General features: G+C 34.2%; 1 non-coding gene across 1 annotated transcript; it reads right to left on the bottom strand.

The window, feature by feature from the left end:
• Positions 1-15,568: 15,568 nt before the first annotated feature.
• Positions 15,569-15,732, bottom strand: LOC126004775 (U1 spliceosomal RNA). Its single transcript, XR_007494030.1, has one exon. It is a non-coding gene; the product is annotated as a U1 spliceosomal RNA (small nuclear RNA).
• Positions 15,733-16,010: the final 278 nt, after the last annotated feature.

Here is a 16,010-nt window from a genome sequence, read left to right as displayed (position 1 = left end):
GGACAGTCTAACCAATATAAAAAGAATCATAACATCAAATTAAAGTGACCGAAAACCAGGTGGAATACATTTCAACAATTAAAGAGACGTAGAGAGGACACATTCCATTGTTAATGCATTGTGTAAATCCTACTTCGCTGTCATATTTAAGCAGTATTCACTATAAAGTAATCAGTTTTCATTTGAATATATTTAGAAAGTTTATTGGCAGATTTATTCACAGATTTGTGGTATTTATATCTTACCACTTGGAAAGCACTTCTTCTTAACTACAAAGGAATGCTTATTTTCCTCATATGTGCTAAGTTTCCATATCTGCTTTGCAGTTTGCATTGAGATAGAGTCTATGTTCTATATATGATCGATGGAGTAAAGATGAAAATGTGTTGTAACACTTGATGTGTTAGCAAGAAATGTGTTTCATACAAGTTATTTATAAAATTCACTGAAACTAAAACAGATATAATACATTGCCAACTGAAATCTTTACATGAGAAAATGTATGCGATTTGTTCCATAGTGCTTGAAAGCTGTTAAATTTGACGTATTTCCAAAATTCGCATCAATCAATTGTGGATTCTTTGCTATAAGAGTTATCAATTTGACATTCTCTCAGTGAATATGTAGCACTACATGCGACTTAATATCTCTTTTTCCTTCACAAAGTTCTCTCATTAAACATCAATGCAAATTTGGAAACACTTTTCCCACGATGACTATGTGAGAGCAGCAATACAGCAATGTTTTTTATTTCTATCTCCAGTTTCTTCTTAATATCCAAAGCATTCAAATGCAATACTTTGTGTGCCAAAGCAAATGGCTTATTTAATAGCAATGCTTACCAAAATGTTGCTGAAGAACAGAAATGAGCACCAAACCCTGAATGATGATCTGACTAGCTCTTTCTATCCTAATGTGTCCCACCATCAACTTAGGGTCTCACTCGTGATGCTCTTCAGTAGAATTGACAAGCATTTTTTTTTTTGGTTTTTAGACCACACCCTGTGATGCTCAGGGATTATTCCTGGCTATGCACTCAGAAATAGCTCCTGTCTTGGGGGACCATATGGGACACTGGGGAATCCATCCTAGGTCAGCTGCATGCAAGGCAAATGCCCTACCACTGTGCCAGCTCCAGCCCCTGGACAAGCAATTTATATATATATATATATATATATATATATATATATATATATATATATATATATATATTTTTAGTGTTCTCCTCAAGCCACTAATCAAAAGGTGAAGTAAGTTCTGGGATATAAGAATGAGAGAATGGGACAGAAAGGCATGTGTAAACAAGTTTCTCTTTTTACAAAACATCCTATAAATGGTCAGAATTATCGAGTCCAAGGTGATTCAGTTGGGCATATTTTCCTTGCCCTCTATTATTATTATTAGCTCTATTCCTTTCTTTATCTGTGGTAAGCTCTGGTGGGATGGACCTGAGGATGTCTACATTTAGCAAAAGCAAAACAAAATACAAAACACTTGGTTAAAATAGAATTTTAGATAAGATATCCATGTTTTTATACACATTATTTTAAATAAATGAATGCAAAGTTTTGCTGTCTATCCAAAATATAAATTTTAATGGCTTTCTAGATTTTAGCCGCTATGTTATTTAATGGGGAGAACATGGCAGAAGGTGTGCATGTGAATAAAGAGGGAATGGATGATGTCCTAGCTTAAGTTCTTACATAAATACCCCCCTCAAAACTTCCCATCCTCTATGACCCTGACTCACCACTAATTTATTGCAGTCCAATGCTTTATATTATTTATGAATTCTAAGACTCTCTTCATTTTTTTTCTTAGACATTATAAAACCTACTATGACATAAGAACCATAAATATATTTTACTATATTTTGTTTTCCAGCTTGTTTCTTAGTGAAGCAAAGTATTATTTTAAAGCTTCCTGATGGCCACTAACTTACATTTAATAACTCAATGACTGCTGTTAAAAAGTCTCAAGGGCACTATTTTTTTTGTTTTGGGGTCACACCCAGCAGTACTTGGGGGTTACTCCTGTCTCTGCACTCAGAAATCGCTCCTGGAAGGCTTGGGGGATCATATGGGATGCCAAGAATTAAACCAGGGTCTGTCCTGGGTTGGCTACGTGCAAGACATATAATTGCATATAATAATAATTACATATAATAAATTACATATGATAATTATAATATATAATAATAATTACATATAATAAACCTATTCTGAACACCATAAACATGAGCATAAACACTACTGAACTCAAGTTAGCCCAACTAAAATTATACAAAATGATTAAAGAGAAATATATTGGTTTGCACAAGTCACTCTCAGTAAGTATTCTATAACAAGAACAACAGTCAACTTTTAAAAGACTGAGAATTTCAGATATTGTGACAAAGATGATGAGAAATTCTGTCCAATACACAACCTTGATTAGCATTCTCCTCTCTCCTTTTTGCATCTCTCTTACAGTTTGTCAATGTTAGGGTTGTGTGGGCTTTAGAACAACATTAGAAATCTACTGCAGAAGTATGGAACTAGAGCCATACTGGATCTGGTTAAGGCCTTGTAGGTTGAGGGTTAAGTAGAAGCACTTCCTTCTTTCTTCAATGAACTCATGCTTTGGCTCTTCCCCATGCATAGAGAATGCAGCTCACGTAGAGTGAGCATATAGTGTTGTGATCTCATCCTGTAGTGGGACATTACTTTGTTGGCTCCTGCACTTGAAGCAATTTGAATTTCTCAGCAGCCATACATCACCAATTTTGACAGAATTTGCAGGTTTGTTCTTTACTCCAGGCATAATGGATAAAATGAAACTTGGTGAGCTCCCAGAGTTGGACAACCTTCAGAATGCTGAGGCAGACCCAAAGAGAAAGTTCTTATTTCTAGTCTCTGAAACAACATGGTCCAGGGAAGGAGTTGTTTATGAAAATGCCATTTAAATTTGGGAACCAGTAATTAACCATTATTATGAAAAAGCTTCTGAAGTTACAGAATTTTTGGTTTAAACTTTTTATTCTTCCAGACAAATAAGATGGTCTTTAAAGTATAAACAATACCTGATTTTAATCATCAGTAAAATGACTGGCATATGCAAAGTAGATTCTTGGGAAATACTGGTTCATTTTAATTTATCTATAAGAAAAATATATATTAAATATCAGTTCAAATTATTAGTCATAATTTTATTTGGTCATTTAAAATATTTATGGTTTTTGTTTGGTTTGGTTTGGTTTAGTTTGCTTTTTGGGTCACACCCGGCAGCACTCAGGGGTTGCTCCTGGCTCTATGCTCAGAAATCGCTCTTGGCAGTCTTGGGGGAGACCATATAGGATGCCGGAATTCAAAAACCATCCTTCTGCATGCAAGGCAAAAGCACTACCTCCATGCTATCTCTCCGGCCCCCTAATATTCATGTTTAACTTAAAATTTATCTTCATTGCTTTTAATTAAAATAGTTTTAAACATTAATATAAATATCCAATTCACTTATATTTAAATTTTATAATGAGATTAAACACAGCATTCAATTAATAAGTCCTTGATGCAACTGTTAGTTAGAGTATTTCAAATTGTGTCTATGTTTTGGGTCCACTCACTCAATTATGCAGAGATGTTACTTTGATTCTGCACTCGAGAATTATTCATGTGCGTGGGTGGCCATATGGGATGCAGGGGATTGAACTCAGGTCAGTCACTTATAAGGCAAGTACCTTACCTCCTGTACTATTTCTGCAGCTCCCAGATGATTCTTTACAAATGCCTGAATTTTACTAGTTTATTATTGACATATATATATTGTTTCATACAGGCCATGATTAGTAGTGAACATATCTTATATTTATTTTATGTACCATAATTTTATCCTTGTCCTTGTAATTCAGGGGTCTCAAACTCGCAGCCCGAGGGCTGTTTGCAGCCCTCCATACAACATTTTGTGGCCCGCAGCCGGCCTTCAAATATCACAGTATTCGCGATTATTCGCTTACCAAATAATCGCAATAAAAATCGTATTAGTAAGAAAAAATCGCATTAAACATTCGCATACCCCTAGCAGTTCCATTCGGGGTATGCAAGTGTTTAATTTGATTTTTTGCGATTTTTTTCTTACTAATGTGGTTTCATTAAGCGAAATCCCTTATGCAGCTCTGCCTCACCACGACTTTGCCACCTGCGACCTCCAGGTAAATTGACTTGAGACCCCTGTTGTAATTGATATGTGGAAGTGGACAACTGACATTGACCTAGATAAAAACTTTTTTTTAAACAAAAGCTCAGTTGAATTTCAGATTGAATGCCTAATTTTTTTCTTCTTTAAGCAAAAAGTATATTCAGTTAGAAACATAATGAGCATATGAAGGAGGTAAATGTTGTTTCACATAACTGAGATTTCTTTACTTGTGAAGCTCAACAAGGATGCAAGATAACTTTGGCATGAGATTTATTTATCCTGATGTATTAGGAAACAGGACAATGGAGCTCTACCAGCCTGGACTGAGGTCAAGTGAAGGTGGAAGAGATGACTTCATGCAGTCTCCTGCCAGAAGCTTGCTCTCCAATGTCAACGGTTGACAACAAGCCAAGTGAATTCACTCAAATTTGGACACTGTACAAGAGTGGGGCCTCGTATGACTGTAATTGGCCTATATAACCCAGATTAAATTATCAGAAATCTGAGGAATTCTCAAGATGATACAGGTATTGTGCAGCATTCATCAGCGGCTCCATCCCCTGGATTCTAAGGCACACATATTAAGCAAAAATATATAATTTCTCCCCTGTACCTTATTATGAAAATACATTTTATAGTCAAGTTTCTTTCTTCAGTTAGAACTATCAGCTCCATATGCTTGTTTATTTTCATGATGTCGGTCTCTTCCTTAAAATGTCTAGTTCATAACACAGAGGATGGTTGTTTGTTTTTATTCCTCCTCATGCATTTTCCTGCCCATAGGAATTCTTGGAGCAGACAAGGAACCAGATGAAGAATAAATGATAGAAATAAGAAGATTGAGAAGCACTTGGCTCATAATAGTGGTGATCACTAGGTGGAAGATTATTGGGAATCAAAATTACAACAGAGAATATCACTTCAAGAAAGAATCTGATATAAATTCTTCAAAATAATAAAAAGATTTTAATCCCAGGAAGGACTATGACATGAGAGGCTGTTTTCACAATAGGCAGTGCATCACCCAGGGATTAGAAATGAAATGTGGCTTTGACTTCTATATAAATATTTTACTGATTAAAAATTGACCAATGGGTAAAGAAGATAGTGCAGAAGTAAAAGTAGATGCACCTATCTTGTATATGTTTGACCCTGGTTCAAGCCCTGGTACTACACATGGTCCCAAGCACCACCATGAGTGACCCTCTGAGAAAAAGATCCATGAGTAATCCCTAAATGACACTGAACCTAAAACAAAACACACACAAAAAAAGCATAAAAATAAAATGTCTACTGAAATTTAATTTGGCCAATTAAAAAACTAAGCAAATGGTGACTATTTTTATTTCATATTTTTCCATAGACCCTATCATTTGAAGACCACAACAAAATCTTCCTGTGGACACATTGTTTTCTAAATGTTAGTCATTTAAAAAGTATATTTTCTTTTTTTGGGTAATGAATTGCTTTTTAAAACTTGACCAAGGTTCTATTGATTTTCTGACTACATAAATGTCAATGTCAAATAAGTGATAAGCAGATTTAAAATACCAATTTTTAATCTCATGTGTTGACATGAGAACATTTAGATTGACATTATTTCATTGACACCTGTTTGGTAGTTGGAGATATTTCTTTTCTCTCAATGCTGGATTCACAGTTAATAAAATTGTGAGGTGATAGTGTAGAGTGGAGGGAAAGGCACTGGGATAATGATGTACAAATCTTGGGTGCACAAATCTGTTGGTGGAAATGGTACGACAATAAAGTACAAATATTGAAATCACTATAAAGGGAAATACACAATAATAAAATAAAAACAATTCTCATGACCTCTATAGGAATTACTAGAAACAATCTGTTAATACCTAAAAGGGTATTCCCTTTTTGAAGGGATTTAACAAATTATGAAGTCAGAACATTTTAAATTAAAATGCATTTGCTTCTTTGGCAAGATGGATATGAACCTCCTTCCTCAAAACTCAAATACATAGCTTGTAATCTTCTCTTTAAAGCTTTCTCTTATTTTCCCAATAGTTATTTCTTCTTCCTTTTGGTTTTCTTAATATATTTGCTCATCTAATCTAGATGAGAGTGCTTTCAAAAAAGAACTTATGAAAAATAGTGTCAAAATAGTTCAAATATTTTATAGTTAAAATAGTTTAAAATGCTTTTATTTTTAATTCTTCTCTTGCACAAAACAATGCTTCACAACTAGTAGGACATTCATATTTTAATGAATACTACTTGAATAATATCCTTCTCTTTCCATGTAAGAAGTAGCTCAAAAAGTAGAGTGGAAGATATATTTCCTCTTCATAATCAACCTGACTTCTTCTCAAAACAGAAGGCTGAAGAGTTGGCCTATCTTTAAAAAAAAGAAAAGAAAAAAGAAAAAGAACAAAACTAATCATGGCAGTTATAAACCAGCTGTTAATGCCTTTTAAGCTCCAGGAATTCAACACAATATAATTGCTCAGGAATCCCAGAGCAGTTGAATGTTTGATTCTACTTTAAAATTCTGAACATCAGTATTAAGAGATTCATTAGTTAACTGATAACCCAGGTTCTTTCATTTCTCACCATGTTTTACTTGTCTCTTAGAGAACAGATAGCAAAGAAAATAAAAAACTAAAGCTCTGACCAGTGAATATAATGGAGGAGATGGGAGTAGGATAAACATGAGTTTTGTATGTGTATTTTCAACCAGACCTGTCTGTATTCAAGGTTTTCTCCTGGCATTGTGCTTAAGGATATTTCTTTGCCATGAACAAGGGACCATATATGTTATAGGGGATTGAGCCTGTGTCAGTTTCTTGCAAGACAGGGCTTAAATCTCCTTGGTCCAAAAAATGAGATATTTTATTCTGAATTATTTGTGTGTTGCATATCAGAATTAAAATAAATGACATTTATCCCAAACAGGTCTATCTTTTAATTGAAACATAGCCATACATTTCATTGTTTTCTCTCTCTCTCTCTCCCCCTCTCTCTTTTTTTTTTTTTTTTGGTTTTGGGCCAGATCCAGTGACGCTCAGGAGTTACTCCTGAATATGCACTCAGAAATTGCTCCTGGCTTAGGGGACCATATAGAATGCCGGGGGGTCGAACAGCTGTCTGTCCTAGGCTAGCGCGTGCAAGGCAGATGTCTTACCACTTGCCCCATCACTCCGGCCCCGACATTTTATATTTTCTGATCACATTTATCATACCTAGTACCATTTAAGAAATGTGTAATTTATTTTAATAATTTATGTGAATTATTATGTATGTATAATTTATATGTATTACTATAACATAATAATAAAATTATAAAAAGAAAAACTGTCTTTCTATTGTAATTTTATTTTGGGAGTGAGGCAGATTGGGCCCAACCCAGCAGTGCTTAGAGCTTCTTTGGACTCTAGGCTTAGGCGTTAGTTCCCTTGGTGCTCAGGGAACCACATGGTAGAGAACTGAACCTGAATCAACTACATGAAGAGCAAGCATCTCAGCCTAAGTATTATTTCTCTAGCCCCACTACTGGAATTCAAATACAAACCTTCATATAGTTTAAACTATATTTCAAATTTAAAAAAGATGACAGAGAGGTCCAGGAGTGAGTACAGAGAGAAAGTATGGGAGAAAGAGCACAGATATTCTGTGTGCCTGACCCAGTTTAATCACCAGTACCATTTAGTCCCTTATATTCAGTGTGTTCCTAGAGGTTTCAGAGCACAGTTGGGTGATCTGGGAGGTCACTGGCTCACAAGATCTGAGCTGGATGACAGCTTCTTCACAGCACCTTCAAGTGAGTCATTGGGCCCAGTTGACCAAGAAGTAAAAGGAGCAGCTCCAAGAGCTTTAGAGACCCAAGAGGCAAACAGAAAATATAAAAGAACACAATGGACTTAAGAAGAACCATGATGTTTCTGGTATTTTCAAAAAAATTTCCTTTGTCTATAGACATTTTATGGGAGGCCATGTTTAGTTGTTGACATATTTTTAAGATGTCCAGGACTCTCCAAATAAAATGCCACTATTAGAGCTTAATGAAAAAAACCCCAACTAATAGTGGAATTCATAAAGGAATCATCCACTTATTTATTGTACTCATAAAATTCAACATCAGCTCCCGTGATAATTACTTGCACCTACCGAGTATGTCCACATGTGTCAATTTCTGCTTCTATTGCTTTGGTTCAGGCATTTTTGTAATTTTCTGTCTCTACCATCATAAGACCAGCCAAACTACTTTTCTCTAGTACCAACAGAGTTGTTCCCTTTCCTTCTCAGTGAATCAGCCATTCATTTTCAGACGCTATTCAAACAAACTACACTCCCTGCAGTGAATATGGTTGCATATCTGTGATTATTATTTCCTTTTTTCTTTACAGTTAGAACTTATAAAAACAAACAAATGATTCCCATGCACAAAAAGCATGGTTAATGAGTTCAGTACTCATCTCTGGAACATAGCAGACTTTGAAGTTCTTAGCTAAATTAAAGATACTCTAATCTCAAGGGCCTACTATACACATTGTAATGTGAGTAAGGTTTGATAACAATGAGCAAATAACAATAGTTTTATATGCTGTGTATTCAAATATATATATATTCAATGTGATCATTATTTAGACTTTCTTCAAAACTCTCCAAAAGGGGGAGCAAAAATCCTTGAAAATAGCAATTGTTTACTTCTGCAATTAGTGCTTTAAGAAACTGTTATTTCTTGAAACTAAGACAAATCCCATGAAGAGAATAACACTTCACAATGCTAAACATAAGAAATTTAATGTTACGAAAGACTACCTTGAAATTGTCATCTTGCTCAAGGAGGCTTCTTGATCACAAGTGTTTTACATAAATTGACAATAGTTTGAATTCCAAGAATGTTTGATCAAGAGATTTCATTGCACAGAATTAGTATATTGTGCTCGTTTCATTTTGTTCCTTTGAAAAACTTGAATATATTATTGATGACCTAATAAAGATAATAAACAGTATAAAACAGTAGTACAAGTCTAAGTTTCTGTTCTATTGTAATTCCATAATAGCATAAGGAACTTAGTTTGCTATTGCTGCTAGATTTGAGTTGGTTAATTACCAGAGCTGTTTGGCTCAGAACTAAATTCCTTGTTTGTCCTTTGACAGACAATACATTTTCAGACAAGAAGGTAAATGCCTTTTGAGAAAATACAACAAATTATAACTTGAATATGAAAACATAAAGTTTAAGGTCTTTAAAAAGAGTTATGTTAGATTCACAGTACCCAATCCCCTTGCATTGTATTACATACAATTGCTCAGTTCCAATTTCCTTGGAAAATTAATCCCTGACAATCCATCATCCCTGGATTTGTGCTCATCAGGTTTTCCAGGATGTACTTTCCCTCATAGTACCTTAGACTTCCCATTTAGCCATTAATAGCTATTGGCCTTCAGCAAATCTTTGAGGTTTGATTACATCATCTGTAAAGAGCCTAATGTCTTAACTTGTATTAAATCATGAGATCTGAAGTAGGTTAAGTGTTGAGCTCTTTCCAGTTCCAAGGTCTAATGATTTGGAATTTACACAGTATTCTCAGGCTCAGTAACATTACTAATTTTAATGAGATAAAAATAAAATTGAAAAGTCAAAGGAAGACACTGATGGCCATCTGGTAATTCAGAACATCGAAATCATTTAAGTTCTGAAGTCTGTTCCTTTCTTCAATCCAACTACGATTACATTCACTATTTTAATGTCACTTGGGAAAAAATAACTGAACTTCTGATTGATGTCCTAAAAAAAATTAGGTATATTCTTAGCCTGTCTTTGATAGGCAGTTGTATTTATTTCACTCACTGATGCTTCTTACCGTCAGTACTTCCCAAATTCTCTAAAGAGCTCTTGGACTAACTTTTAGCTAATAATCTTCCTTCTTAAAGGCCATCATTGGGCAGCTACTCTTCTTCTCCCCATTTGTCCTCCATCAACACATATTAATAAGATTCACAAGCCTCACTGCCTTCCCTTAAAGTTTGGAAGATCTCTTCTCTTTTATGACCACCTATTAGTTGTGACCTCAAATTTGTTGCCTCACTTAAAACTATGTGTACATACATACATCATTTCTTTTCTATATTTCTCATACTTCCTGCATTCTGTAAATATAGTCAAGTTTCTTAGGTATTAAATTTCATCCACATTACTCTTTAGTTATACTTCAAGTGTTTTTATTCTTTCTTTTCTCAGTAACTGATAAAAAATCCTTTTTGCCCGCCCTCTCCACTTCCTTAGTAGTTTACATCCACATTCAGGATATGCCCATATATTTTCACTATAAAGCAATTTAGGTGAAGGTCACCCATAACCTCATTTCTCAAAGTTTAATAGAAATTGTCAGTACATAATTGACTGCATACTTCTTTATGAATTTATGAATATGTGAACTTTTTACATTTATTTTTCTCTAACTTTCAGGATATTTTACATTCCAAGTTTTAACCCTTTAAACTTTTGAGTGTTATTACTGACTTCTCTTCCTCCCTCTACACCTCAGACAGAAACGTTTTTATCACATACGACTTTCCCTTGTTTTTTATTTTCTCTCCTAATTTAAAATACTGTTCATTTATTCTGATATTCTTTTCCAGGGATGTCTCATTTATCTAAATATCAATATTTCTTAGGAATTTCCTATTCAACATTTGTAAAATCAAGAGAACTCTTTCCCTCCATAAATATTAAGAAGGTAGATATTTGTGCCAGAGTGATGGCCCGAGAGGTAAGGCATCTGCCTTGCAAGCAGTAGCCTAGGACAGACTGCAGTTAGATCCCCCGGTGTCCCATATGGTCCCTCCAAGCCAGGAACGATTTCTGAGCACATAGCTAGGAGTAACCCCTGAGCATAACTGGGTATGGCTCAACCCCCCAAAAGAAGGTAGATATTTAGAATGAGTAAAAATAAAAAGCATGATATAAATTTAATGCTTTAGAAAGTAACATGAATAATTTAAAAATGTTCAAGCTGTTTTAAAATTTAAGTTTAAAAATAAATACTTTACAACTATATTTAATTTTTAAAGCTGATAATGAATTTGTTGCTGCCTTCAACAGAATAATTGCTTATTAACCTCTGTCATTCAGCACTGATTGAATAAACCTGGACTTTAAATTCAGCACAGAATTTCTATAGTACAATACAATTAACTTCAACCTAGAATACTATGTAAGATGAAATTTTCAGTTAACATATAAAAGAGGTTTTTCAGTTTTATTGGAGTAAGGAGAAAGACACTCGGACTCGTGATGTACTTTGATACAATGCTTTAACTAGTGTAATTATATATCCTGCATAAGAAGTACTTATATTACAATTTCAAAGATAATCAAAACAACGTCAGACATTTGTTCATTCTTCATAAAAACATCACCCTTTCCTTTATTGCTCTAAGTGGTGTTTAATCATGGTATTCATACACAGTGTTTGTGCAGTCTTGTTTGGGATCACACACACTGTTGGTTGCATTGTGCTTTGGATGGAATCTATTGAGAATAGAGAATGGGATTACTACCATGAAAAAATATTTTGAGTTCAAGATAAGTTTTCTATAAGATCTAGTATTTCCAAATAATATTCAAGAGTACTGGAAAAATTACTTCACATAAAAATTTCTGCACAATTATTTGCAACATAAGCATAATTCAGAAATCTATTCATAATAACTAACAAAATATTAACACTATTCAGCATATATAAATTATGTAGGTATATCCATCAAATGATGAATGATAAGCAAAATGTGGTATATGCATGTGAGAAACTATGATATAACTGTAAAAGAAAGAAACATAAATACAAATTTAAACAAGGAAAAACTTGAGATATTAATACTATGTACAATGAGCAGTTACAATAGAATATATATGGTAATTTTTTTAGAAGAAAGGTCAAGAAACAGAAAAATACACTGAACTACAAAATAGATTAGTGCCAGCCAAAGGACAGTGCAAGATGGGGGAGATGGGATAGGCACACAATTTAAGAGATTGGTGGATATTCAGATTAGAGGTATTATTGGTTATATCATTTCATAAATATACAATCAATAATTAATTATGTGGTATAAAAAGATAAAGCAACAAATATGTGGCTTTTTCTTTAAATGACATCTTTTACATAATTAAAATGTGTTATAACCTAGTTTTAGAAAGTACTAAGGATTATTTGTGACCCATGCTCTGATGTAATTAGGCATCTGGTCAAATGGTGAACCAAAAGTGGAAAGCCATAATGCATAGATGTCATTTTTCAGTCAAGATCTTTCTCTTTAAAATAGGTACAATTCTTGGTATCAGATGCCTAACAGGAAGAGAAATAAAGGGGTTAGCAAATGGGAAGCAAAGACATTGAAAAAACTGAGTGAAGCTACAGGCAAGCCAACATTTCTCTGCATTGCCTTGGTTTCCATTGAATTACAAAGTTACTCTGGACAAAAATAGTCTCTTCATACTAGAGAGTAGAAGACAGAGTCATCTTCATAGATTTTACACCAAATAGGGAAAAATTTTCTTTTTGTTACTGCATAAAATAAATACAATTTCTTCATGAGTACTTTTGACATTATAACCTAATTATATCAATATCATTTCTTGAAATGATATATCAATGCTCAAAATCCCAATGCTTAAAATTATATATTTATAGATTATTCTGGATAATTTTGTAAAGGAAGAGTGTGTTCTAGTCTTAGACCATAAGTAATATAACCAAGCAAAGTTATCGTTTTTGAACTATTGATCTCTAAATCAATATGAATGCAAGCTATTACTTATATTTTTATTTTAGACATTTTGAAGAATCCAAGATAATAGTCTGGCTTTTTTCTTTGTAAAATGATCTCATCATTGGCTCAAAAGTAGTTGAAATACTGCTAATAATGTATGGAAGCTACTTTAATATAAATTTATTTGAGTTGGAAAGCTTCTCAGATAAGTGCCTTTATAAACATGTAAGAGAAGTTTTATGACATAGCAGCAATATGATTAATGTATTTATTTTTCTTTTATAATCTACTGCTTTCCTAACACAAAGTAAAGTTTATCACAGCAGTATTAAAATGGAAAGAAAAAGCTACTTAAAAATAGATCAGTATTTTCTACAAATATTTGCCTTAATAAAAAGAAAAAAACTAAACCAATGCCACAGTTTAAAAAATAGCGAGTTATTCCTTTTATCCAACAAATTTGATGAAGTAAAATAAGTAAATAGTTAATGGGCTATATATAGTACTAATGAAGCTCTATGACATTAAGATCAAAATTACTTCCTTCTTAAATATAGTAAATCAACATGTTAGTTTTTCCTATCAATGAAAATCTTGTCTCCTTTTTTTATTATATTGGGTATAATGCTTCTCTCTAATCATAACATCTGCTTTAATGAAGGACATGGGCGATTACCACACTGTTTAATAGGCATCTGTGACATTTGTTATTATTTCTAAATTAGTTTCAATATTATAGGGAAAAGGTTAATAGGGAGAAAAAGCAGGAAAATCTTTACTGTGTATGAAATTGAAGGACAGCTTCTGTAGGTGCTTTCACCAAGAATGAATTACAAAGACTCAATTTAAATATTAATACTTTTTAATTATTCTTACTGGTATTTATTGAGATACTATAATTTACAGTACTGTAAACAGTTTTTTATTTTAATTGTTTCCCATGTACATAGTCCCAACACCACACCCATAACCAGTGTACCCACCTCAGTACTAATCCTTTTCTCATTCTTTTTTTTTTTTTTTTTTCGGTTTTTGGGCCACACCTGGCGTTGCTCAGGGGTAACTCCTGGCTGTCTGCTCAGAAATAGCTCCTGGCAGGCACGGGGACCATATGGGACACCGGGATTCGAACCAACCACCTTTGGTCCTGGATCGGCTGCTTGCAAGGCAAACACCGCTGTGCTCATCTCTCCGGGCCCTCTTTTCTCATTCTTATTTAATTGTTTAGCACTGACTCCTTGGGAACACATGAGTTTCTATTCTGCTAGAGAGAATTGAATTCAGGAGAATTTCTACTGTCTGCCAATGTTCACTATTAGACAAGACATTTTAAAAGGCCAAAGACCTAAAATCCATTTGAACACCTCTAATACTTTTGAACATCTCTAATAATTTTGACTCCCTTGATACAGTGCACACAGACTAAAGCAACTGGACAGAAATTAACAGACAATAGAATTCTTTTTATCAAAATGTCTTTCAGAAGATGGACTGGGATCATGTTTATAGCAACTTTTAGGGCTTTAGGAAATAAAAATTGTTCTCTTGGGAGATGCCATAAAACTCAATGTTTGTGTATTTTCACTACCTTCATTCATGAACTAGTTTCAAAATTGAGAAGATGAAACCACTCATAAAAGAGGAGAGAGAAAACCAAGCACCCACCAAACCCTGCCCAAATATCAGAAAGGAGAGGCTAGTAAAGAAAAGTAAATCCACCCTTCATCTGAGCTTCCAGAGAAAACTTGATCCTAATAATACACTTTAGATTTAGTGATAGGGGTGTTGTTGATGATCGTGATAGAGAGTAGCTTTCATTGTAGTTGAGGATTAATGGAGGCCCCATTAATAAATTAAAGAGGAGGTGAGAGATGAAAAAGGGTAGAAAGTAAAGATCAAAGATGAGTCATTGACTGAAAAGTATTTTCTGATGATTAGCTTCCAAGGAGTGAACAAACAACAGGAAATGTATTAATTAGCTTAGGTCATCTAGGAAATGTGCCTATACCTGTTGAACATGATAACAATTTCCTTGGTGTAAATAACTTAACTGTCAAGCCCTCTGCAGCAGAAAAAAACGGAACCATATTCTACTCAATTCCAGGATTGTTAAAAATTTGAAGATTAAGGCACAATGCTCTAAATCCAACCCTCAGAGGACAAAAGGAATTCTGAAGCTAAACCTAGCTATTCCAATTGATATATAATGATTCCACCCTTTTAAAAATTTAGATGTTCCTTTTTTATTGATATCTTTATTTAAACACCTTGATTACAAATATGATTGTAGTTGGGTTTCAATCATGTAAAGAACACCCCCTTCACCAGTGCAACATTGCCATCACCAATGTCCTAAATCTCCCTCCTCCCCACCCCACCCCCACCTGTACTCTAGACAGGCTTTCTACTTCCCTCATTCATTCACATTGTTATGATAGTTCTCAGTGCTTCATGTTGTGAGCTGGATCTTCCAGCGCTCATCTCTTTTGTCTCTGAGAATTATTGCAAAAATGTCTTTTATTTTTCTTAAAACCCATAGATGAGTGTTACTATTCTGTGCCTATCTCCCTCTGACCTATTTCACTCAGCACAATAAATTCCATGTACATCCATGTATAGGAAAATTTCAATGTTCTTTCTTTTTAAGGGGAGAGTGCGAACGCAGTCCCCCACTACCACAAATTATGCAGTCGAGTTTCCCACATTTGGGGAAATGGCAGGGGTCAGCACATCCGGAGTTCAATGGATAAGCCTCGCCCTGGGGAAACCACCTTCCTGATCATGGTATCTCCCCTGCCAGTTATGTATTAATTTCAGTGTTCTTAAACTTGCTCTCCTACCCCAACAGCTATGAATGTCTAAAAATGAAAAGAGGGGAGAAAGTGATTATAGCCTGATTCCTTTGCTATTTTTCCCTGAAGAGTTTTTATTCCATTTCTAGAATTCTTTTTACTCTGAATTCATAACACACAATATGTGTTGTGACCACTTCCAGAGTAACATATTTTTAAATTATGTTCTACTTCCTATTTCTTAGAAGTTAGGTAACACTCCATGAGGGCACTTTATTGTGGAAGCACCAAGAA

This window comes from Suncus etruscus, chromosome 3, assembly GCF_024139225.1.
Source record: "Suncus etruscus isolate mSunEtr1 chromosome 3, mSunEtr1.pri.cur, whole genome shotgun sequence".
NCBI classification, from domain to species: domain Eukaryota; kingdom Metazoa; phylum Chordata; class Mammalia; order Eulipotyphla; family Soricidae; genus Suncus; species Suncus etruscus.
The sequence above is the reverse complement of the archived record's forward strand: the minus strand, read 5'-3'. Positions and strand labels throughout refer to the sequence as shown.